The sequence below is a fragment of the Talpa occidentalis genome, unplaced genomic scaffold, assembly GCF_014898055.3.
Source record: "Talpa occidentalis isolate TD23 unplaced genomic scaffold, MPIMG_talOcc4v2.1 talOcc4.14, whole genome shotgun sequence".
Taxonomy (NCBI): Eukaryota; Metazoa; Chordata; class Mammalia; order Eulipotyphla; family Talpidae; genus Talpa; species Talpa occidentalis.
In genome coordinates, this window is record NW_023601433.1 from 55,874,703 (window position 1) to 55,884,577 (window position 9,875).

General features: G+C 40.8%; 1 pseudogene; it reads right to left on the reverse strand.

The window, feature by feature from the left end:
* Positions 1-9,015: 9,015 nt before the first annotated feature.
* Positions 9,016-9,526, reverse strand: LOC119245266 (superoxide dismutase [Mn], mitochondrial-like; annotated as a pseudogene).
* Positions 9,527-9,875: the final 349 nt, after the last annotated feature.

The following is a 9,875-nucleotide window of genomic DNA, read 5'->3' on the forward strand; positions in this document are numbered from 1 at the left end:
AAAACATGTTGACATATGTTGCTCCATCACCACCAAATACTCTAGCATGCATTTCCTATGAATGAGGACTTTCTGCAACATCTTTACAAGCATCAAGATGAGGGATTAACAGTGACACTTTATTACCACTCTGTCCTCAGACCCACATTTCTCTAGTTACCACAACAGCAGTAGGATTAGGTTTGGAATTGCTTGTTGCATTTAGATGTCTGTGACTTTAGCGGGTCCCTTAGTTTTTCTTGTTTTTTTATGATGTGACATTTTTGAGGACTATAAGCAAGATGTTTTGTAGCTTATCCCTCAATTTGGATTTATTTATTATTTCCTCATAATTAGATTTCAGTGTTACCTCTTTGGCAGGAATAATACAGAAGTGGCAAGGTCTTATCGTCACACCTTTTTATGCCATTACTGACAATGTTCACTTGATCACTTGACTACAGGAGTGTCTCTCAGGTACTTCTGCATTAAACTCACCATTTTCCCCTTTGTAAGTATTTAGTGATAAGATGTAAATATCTCATGATACATCAGAATTTCAGTGTGTTCATTTACTTTCTCATATCTATATGGACTCACTTTCTATTTTATTTTGTGGATTATTATAATCTCTTGCTACCATTTATTCCAGTGCCCAGATTGTCACCTGTTTGTCCTTTGGGAGTCCATTCATGCTGATGTCTGTGTTTTTTGACAGGTCCCTATCATTCTTTCAATACTTCCTTACTTTGGGGACATAAAAAGATTTTCCAAGTTCATCTGATGCTTTTTCTGTCTCTGTCACAAAATCAGCACTTTTCCCAAAGAACCCTGATTCCTTCATTTATTTATTTTGAGGTTTTAAAATTCATTTTAGTGAAGTATCATTAGTTTACATCCTTATTAGTATTTTGACAGTACTGGATTTTCCCCCCTCAGATGTGGTCACCATAGCACTCCCCCCATGTAGCCCTCTGTGCTTACCCCACCCCATTCCTCTTCCTCAGCCTTCCCCTCCCCTCCTGGGTGCCTCAGATCTATGGTCAGCTTCCAAGGGTTGGTTTTTGTTTTTGTTTTTGTTTTTTTAAGATTTATTTATTTATTTATACAAGCACTGGGTACAGTCAGAAACGTGGGAGGGTGAGAGAATTCACCAGAGCCAGAGCAGGGAACAGAACAGGCAGACTGATGAAGTACACTGCTGAGGGGAGCAGTGGGCACGGCAGGAGAGGTCTGCGCACCATGTGGGACGCTCACCGGAGGCAGGGGATCAAGGGTTGGTTTTAATGTTTATCTTTGTCTGACTCTTTGTTTGGTTTCTCCACATTCCACATATAAATGACTTCATCCGGTATTTATCTTTCTTCTTCTGGATTAATTTGCTTAGCATAAGCCTGCTTCTTTCGTAGAAAATGATCTTTAGAAATCAAGATGTGCTCATTGCAGTTGTGGTGGCACTACTCCCAGGCTCTCCCAATGGTCAGAGCTATGTATGCATATATGTGTGCACACACACACTCACCTTTGCATCTAGATTTATTTCTATATCCATCTATACATACTGAAAACCATAGGGTCACACTGATACATTCCAGCATTCCAATTTCAACCTAGCACCACAGGTTGACATTCTAGTTTTTTCTTTTCTATATTTGTAACTATCTTCCCTGACAGTAGGAAATTTGGTTTATTTTCTCTAGTTTATTTGCTTTTAGCTCAATCTCCTGTATGGTACTAATCTAGCATGCCTTTCCCCACATGGTACCCTCTTCTTGCTGTATAGGTTGTGAACCCCTATTCTAGCCCAACCCCAGTCTCTGAACAAATGGTCTCCTCACCCTGATCACACTCTGACAGCCCTTATCAGGCTGAAACAGCCCCTCCCCCCAACCCCCTCTATGGGTCTCCTTCTGAACCTGTTTAGGTGATAAGCCTTCTGGACCATTCTCCTGAGATGATGTTTTCCAGTTGTTTGCTTTCTCATGCCCCTGGAGTCAGACCCCTGCAGAACCCTTTCCTCATACACTCAGGCCCAATAGCCCTCACATCTCTGCCCCCTTGGGCCCTAATCTGTTTCTGATGTCCCTATTCTAGAAGATCTTCCCATGGCCACACCCTCCTGATGCCTTTGGGCTGGGAACCCAGCTCTGATTATTGTCCCGCTTATATCAGAGCACCACAGATGCCTCTCTTGTTTTGCTCCACCTCATGGCTATAAGACTGAATTGTTCATAAAGAGAAGGAAAAGAGGAAGGTAAAGAAGGCCACCATTCAAGACAAAGACCATAAAAGGAAATGAGGCCAACACTTGGAATCCCGACAAGCTCAGAGCATGAGCACATTTGTATAGAAAGAGCAAACAAAACTGAAATGACCTCTGAGCTTCCTATTTTTTTTGCACTTTAGAGGATCTTAGGAATTAATATTTCTTATTGGAAAGTTCACGAATACCTTCAGTGTTATATCATTTTTTCATTTTTTCCATGAATTAAATGACATGATAGTCATTTACACATTTTCTGAGATCAAAGAAGTATGGACAAGGACTCAGAAGGTACATGTGGATTAAAGTAGACAACAAAGGGCCTCCCCAGTGGCGCAGTGGTTGAGCGCTGGGTTGCGAAGCTGCCTGCAGCCTCTGCAGTGCCGGTTCAATCCCCGACCGCAGGGCGAGGGTCCCACATGGCGCGCAGACCTCTCCTGCCGCCCGCTGCTCCCCTCAGCAGTGTACTTTGTCACTCTGCCTGTTCTGCTCTCCGCTCTGGCTCTGGTGAATTCTCTCACCCTTCCGCACCTCTGACTGTACCCAGTGCTTATATAAATAAAAAAAAAAAAGTAGACAACAAAAATTAAGCTCAGAAATTAATTGTTGCTATATAAAATAACCAAATTTTGAATCATGATTTTATTTTGCTTTATAACAGAACCTCACCTTTATTCCTCATAACTAATTAGAAGAGCAAACTCCATTTTATTTTATTAGTAACAAAATAGTGAAATATTAACAAAACATTAAATATATTTTATATTTTATTAATTGAAAATTATGTAAAATTATTAAAGTAGAAATAGTGATGGGGTGTCAATAACAATTTAGTGATTAATTAAATTATTCATTATTAATCAACTCACTGATTTTTATGATTGTTGTTGCTGAGTTAGCGCCTCGTATTAGAGGCCATATTTGATAATCCTCACATCCTATTCTGCATATATGTTGGGGAAATGGGAGGAACATAGATATTGCATGCTACTTAAAAAAAATTGTGAGATGATTTACCTTGAGAAGAGTACTTCTTAACTTTTTTTTAGTTTTTCTTCCTTATTTTTATTTTTTAATAATGTTAGTGTATTGTGTATTTCTTTATTATTATAATTTTTAAATTTTATATATTTTTTACATCATTTTCATATTTGCACAATGTATGCTTTTTCATCTTGGTTATAGTCCCCATACAATTCCCACCCCACCTTGTTTTGATCCTAGAGGGAGTAGGACTTCCTAGCTTTAAAGAAATTACAAGTTGGATTTCATTTTGTTTGTTTTCACTTTGAAATGTTAAGGTTTGCTACTGGTTCAAATCAGTCCTGGTTGGAATAAACCATGTAAAATTATTCTTGTCTCAGAGCCAAGTCAACATGATTATGTGGTATAAAGGCTGGGTATTCATTAAACTGAATAATAATATAAACACATAATGAAGCTAAAAATCAAGTCACATCACATAAACTAGAGACCAATAAATCAGCAACCACAACATAACTGTTGATGTGGTAGAGCCTGTCCACCAAAATCATTCTTCCTTCTTTTTAGGAAAATAAATAGAATACATTTCTGAGGCTCCCCTTGCTAAGTGTGGTTAGTGATGAAGCTCTGGCCAAGAAATGTTAATGGAAGTGATACTCAGCACCTCAGCCTGATTTGTTTAACTGGGAAACCTGGCTTCTTCTCTCTTGCTGGCTGGAATGACTGTAGCCAGCATCATATTGGAAGTGGAGGTTGAAAGGGCAGCACTGTGCTCCACCTGGGAGCAGCTACCCGTGTCTGAACACGTACCCCGAGTTGCTGTGTAAGAAAGCAGTAAACATTTTTATGTTAGCTGTATATTATGTTGAGTTTCTTACCCTAATACAGCTGGTCTAACGGACAGACATCACATATTCCTGGAGGTGATTTCTCTTGGGGCATCAGGCCTGCTTATGGAAGGCTCAGCAGTTCTCAAATCAAACTGTTATAGCTTCAGTTTGTTTCATCATAAGTGGAGGGGAAAAAACCCAGCATTTTGTAATCTTCTAACCACAAACTGTTTTACCTTATCTTTTAATATTATGGGGCCTCGGCCATTTTACCGTAAACAACAAATCTATTTAAAGAGTCAGTTGCTATTCATTGTTATTCTCATATACCTATTGTGATTCAAATTTCTTTCTAACATTAAAGTTTTGCATAAACATATCTTGACATTTTCACCAAGAAGTTACTAATTTTTAAGTAGCTATGCAATACCTAGGTAGGTTTGCTACTTAAAAAACTGAAATAGGGGCCTCCCTGGTGGCCTAGGGTTTGAGTCTCAGTGCTATCACCATGGCCTGAGCTCGATCCCTGGCCAGGGAGCTAACCTACATAGAGAGCAGAGCTCTCCTGTTTTCATCCTCTGTTCCCCTTAGCAGTGTATTTCAGTGGATTTGCCTGTTCTACTTCCCACTGTGTCTCTAGTGGGTCCTCTCATCATACCCCCTCTTCCCCTGCACCTCTGGCCTGCATCCCAGTTCTTCTATGAATGGGTAAATAAATAAATCTTAAAAAAAGAAAATAATAATATTTTAAAGATGGATACAGCAAAACAAATATCTTTAAGCATTTGATTGTAATTACAAGATATCTAAATTCATATTAGGGCCTCCCTGGTGGCACAGCGGTTGAGCGCTGGGTTGTGAAGCTGCCCCCAGCCTCTGCCTCCGCTGGTTCGATCCCCAGCTGCTCCCCAGCCACCGGAGGAGGGTCCCACATGGCGCACAGACCTCTCCTGCTGCCCGCTGCTCCCCTCAGCAGTGTACTTTGGTCCTTCTGCCTCCTCTGCTCCTCGCTCTGACTCTGGTGAATTCTCTCACCCTCCCCCTCTTCTGACTGTACCCAGTGCTTGTATAAATAAATAAATTAAAAAAAAAAACATAATACAAACCTTCATAATTTTTCTCATAAAATAAGAGGACCAACTATTGGTGTTAAGATGGGCTAATATAAAACAAACAAATTAGTTGAGTTTTATAGTTTGCACTGAGCTAACCTTTCAGTCTTGAGCTTTCTAGTTGATGTTTGGCTGCATGATGCAGAGACAGAAGATGGAGGGCAAGGAAAAGAAAGATATTCATTGTGGCAGGAATTGTAGATTTTCTCATTGCTGAGGATCCATATATCAAAGCTGCTGCCCTTAAGAAATGTACAGCTAAGATGGAAATATACGAGTATCACTTCCTCCCAGAGACCTTTTCTTATCCTTTATACTCACTTTCACAGCCTTTGCCATGCTGCGTTATAACCTACTATTTATATGCTGTTTCTTCCTCTGGCCTGGTGGTTAATCTTTTTAGGGGTTAGAACTACCTTTTGAGAATCTGATGATTATTTGGTTCTTCTCTTGGAAAAATTTAGTCAGCATATAGCCAGTAATTTGGCAGGTGTTTCAGGAAAGCCATGGTGTTTTGAACTTCAGGTCCAAAAAGTTGCAGATTAAGGGCCTCCCTGGTGGTGCAGGCGGTTGAGTGCAGTGCTGTGAAGCTGTCCGCAGCCTCTGCAGAGCGGATTTGATCCTGGCTGGCCGGCGGTCCCCCGTGGTGTGACAGACCTCTCCTGTCTCGCCCACTGCTCCCCTCAGCAGTGTATTTCGTCGGTTTGCCTGTTCTGTTCCCCACTCTGGCTCTGGTGAATTCTCTCACCCTCCCGTGCTTCTGACTGTACCCCGGTTCTTGTATAAATAAATAAAAAAAATCCTTAAAAAAATAATAAAGTGTGTAATATATATGGGAATCCAACTGCAAGGACACATGTATTTTGAAAAATATGACTAGCAGATGTTAAAACAATTTCAGACTAATTTTTTTTGTGTGTGAAAACCTCTCAAAGTTTTGTAAAAGTCTTCTAAAAGAGGAATTTTTAATAAGTGTGGGTCCAAAATTTCAGTAGAGGTCTTTTTGCTTGTTTATTCGTATTTGCAAGAAAGAGTAGCTAGATAACCTTGATAGATTATGTCAAAGAAAAGGACACTGGTTAAAAGTTAACTAAGTTCCTTTTACAGGCAGGTGGTCAACTACCTACGTTAAATCTCAGTTTATCGGGAAATTACTTAGCTATACCACTAGAAATGCTTGGTACTTTCTAGACCACACTGTTCATCACATTGTGTAACACATTTTCTGACACAAACTGCCTTATCTTAGGTTGGAGACAATTTTCTATAGTAAAAAGTGACATTAGTACATCATAATAAGAGCAATATAATTTCAGGAAGAGAGTAGCTACTAGGTTGATATGATTGGCAAATGCCTAAAAATTGTCCTTGTAGGAGAGCCTTGGTAAGTGGAAACTGAAGTAGCAAAGCATAGTCTGTGGCTTTCCAGAAGTAGAATTGGGTAGAGAGGTAGAAAGATTAGTTGGGTTCAGAATGGAATGGATCTTGTAAGATAAAAATAATATGTTTCGAATTTAGCCACTATAGATGTCCAAACATAACCTAAGTGAGGTCATAATTAGCCTGAGATGGTATGGTGTGCAGGAGAGAGTAAAGGCACAGAGGAAATTGGAGACTTAGAGCCACTGAGATGCTCTCCAGGCTTGAATAATAAGGAGCTGAATGAAATGATGCAAGTTGGAAGAGCAGAGGGGATTGATGTCAGAATGTTTTGCAAAGGAAAAATGCAGTTTTTAATACCTGGTGTATGGTTGATGAGAGGCAGAGAATAGGACTTGCCAGCTTTCAGAGTGATAAAATTCACTCATTTGAATTTCATCTTTTCCTTGAACACTCCCTGGTAAAAATGCTAGTAAAGATGAAATGAAGGCAGCATGGGGAAAAGGGAAAAGATGACAGATGATTAAACCAGATATGTGAGGGTGAGGTTAGGTGAGTGTCAGAAAGCTGATACCATTAATGGACAAACAAGAGTGAGTTATTCACTTTTGGGTGTTCTCTCATTCCCACTATATTAGATGATCCTTGAAGGTAGAGACTTTGTTTTTGACATTTATTGTCCAGGCTACCCTAAACCTTGGCTCTCCAGTGTCACACACACCCCCCCCATATAAATGATAATTTATGACAGGAATTGTTTCTACTGATCAGAATCTAGGTCAGGGAGGAGGGGTGAAAGAGTAGCAGATGAAAAGAGGAACAGGTGGTCAGAAATCAGTGATCTTTCACTTCTTTACCATTACGGTTTGTTGTGGTCATTTTAACAGCACCGCTTTGGGAATGGCACATAGTCTCATATGAAAAGAACACAAAGGAGATAAAACACAAATGATTGAATACAGAGATAAAAAGCAGGGAGAAAACAAGGGAAAAGGAAGGAAAAAAGGAAGTAAGGAACACAGAGACAGATGGTGAGTCTGGGATGGTGATTGTCAAATCATAGTTTGCTTTTTTTTTTTATTTTGTGGGACCCTCGCCAGCGGCCAGGGAATGAATCGGCACTGCAGAGGCTGCGGGCAGTCTCGCAGCCCAGCGTTCAACCACTGCACCACCAGGGAAGGCTCAGTTTGCTAATTTTTTTTAAGATTTATTTATTTATGCATACAAGAACTGGGGTACAGGCCAGAGGTGTGGGGGGTGAGGGCACTCAGCAGAGACAGAGTGGGGAACAGAACAGCAGACTGACTGAAATACTCTGCTGAAGGGAGCAGAGAGCAAGACAGGAGAGGACTGCTGCACCATGTGGGTAGCTCCCTGGCTGGCAAGGGGATGGAACTCGTGCTGCAGAGGATGCAGATAGCTTCACGGTGCTGTGCTTAACCCCCTGTGCCACTAAGGAGGCTCAGTTTGCTAATTCTTGATGGGAAGTCTACACTAAAATGCTGAGCACAGTTTTCTTTGTGAGATAGGGACCAGAGGAAAGCCTATTTAGCTGAGAAATTACATGATTTCCCTCTTTCCTGCTGCTGGCCTCTTTACCATTTCATTATTTACTGGTACCTTCACCAGGGAAGTCTAAGGAAGGGGAAAAGTGAAACTCAGATAAAAAAAATTTCACTTCTGTCGAGTAGTCCATTAACAAATATTGTCCAACCACCTACAATTAAAGCATTCTGCTCAGATCTGGGGAAGACACAAGAAATTAAGACATGACCCTGTTCTGAGGATGCTTATGATCTAATCAAAGAGGAAAAGAGATGGGGCCTTGACAAGGGAAGTGATTGGTGGATTCTGCAAGGATCCTTTAAGCACTCAGGCCTGCCTGCCTCACCCAGTTCACCACATAAAAGCAGCCTTGCTCTCTCATCTCACACTCTCCTTTCTCTAGTGCAGCTATATGCTGGGCTGTGACATCAGAGCCAGAATTCAAAGCAAGGAGTAATATGCTTTCTTGGATAGTGGCAGCACAATGCCCAGGACTGGTGCAGAGAACCTGTTATTTACATAGTTGATGTGCTTTTTTTGGTTCAATAGGAGATATTTTCCCAGGTCTGTGGTGAACCAGGACTTTTTGTCCTCTATCTTTCAGACAGGGACCTGAAATCTCCACTTGAGGTCCCACAATTTGCTCTTTTCTTTTTTTTAATCATGAAAGTATTTACTATTTCTAAACAGTTTCCTGAAAACAACATTTAAATACAAGAAATTATTTACAGCATTCAATTATATTTATCAAAAATTGAATGAGCCACATTAAGAAGTCTACTGGTACATAATGGTATTCTGCACTACTGCAAAGATGTGTATGTATTCAGTGTAATGATAATGTTTTACTTTTTTACAAGCCTTGTATCTTTTAGCTACATTTTCCAGTTGATCACATCCAAATATCTTTTAGATAACCAAGTCAGACATTTTTATACTGCAGGAAATAAACATGTCCCACACATTGTTCCTCAACAGTGGAATAAGATGTGTTGCTCCTGCCAGGAGGTTTTGATTAGAACAAACAAGTGATATGTAAGAGTCCCTGTTCCTCCTTGAGACCAAGCCAGGCCCAGCCTGAGCCTTGCACACCAATTGGATACAGCCATTCAACTTCTCCCAAAATTTGTCAAAATCCCTTTTGATGGCTTCTACTAATTCCCCTTTGGGTTCTCCACCACTCTTAGGGTTCAGCTTTATCCAGAAAAATAGCATGATCCTATGATCTACACCACTGAACTTTAGTGCAGGCTGAAGAGCTACCTGAGTTGTAAAGTCAGCTTGGCCAGCGCCTCCTGGTACTTCTCCATGGTGTTCACAGGATTGACAAATGTTGGGTGGTGCTTAACATGGTGCAGCCTCATGGTGTGGACATTGATGTGCAGCTCTAGGGCACACTAATCATAGGGCAGGTACAGGAAACTGTGCTTCTGCCGGGAGCCGAGAGACTTCAGAGCCTGCACCAATGTCCTGCTCACATTGCTCGCACTCCTGACAGCATGAGATGGTGTCCTTTCACCGCGCTTTAACCTTCACCCAGTTCCAACCTCCACACCAGCTTCTCTTGCTATTTTTTTTCATAGTTTATAGACTGCTGGGTGCATTCTTCAGTCTCACTCAATTCAATAAACATCATAAAAAATTTTTTTTAAAGGAATATCAACTGAAGATCCAGGAGCAAGCCACTTCACTGAGTAAGCGGGAGGTGTAAAGACAAATTAGACAAGTCCTGTTCCAGAGAGTCCACAATATAATTATGGAGGCCAGGGAGCAGACAACCCC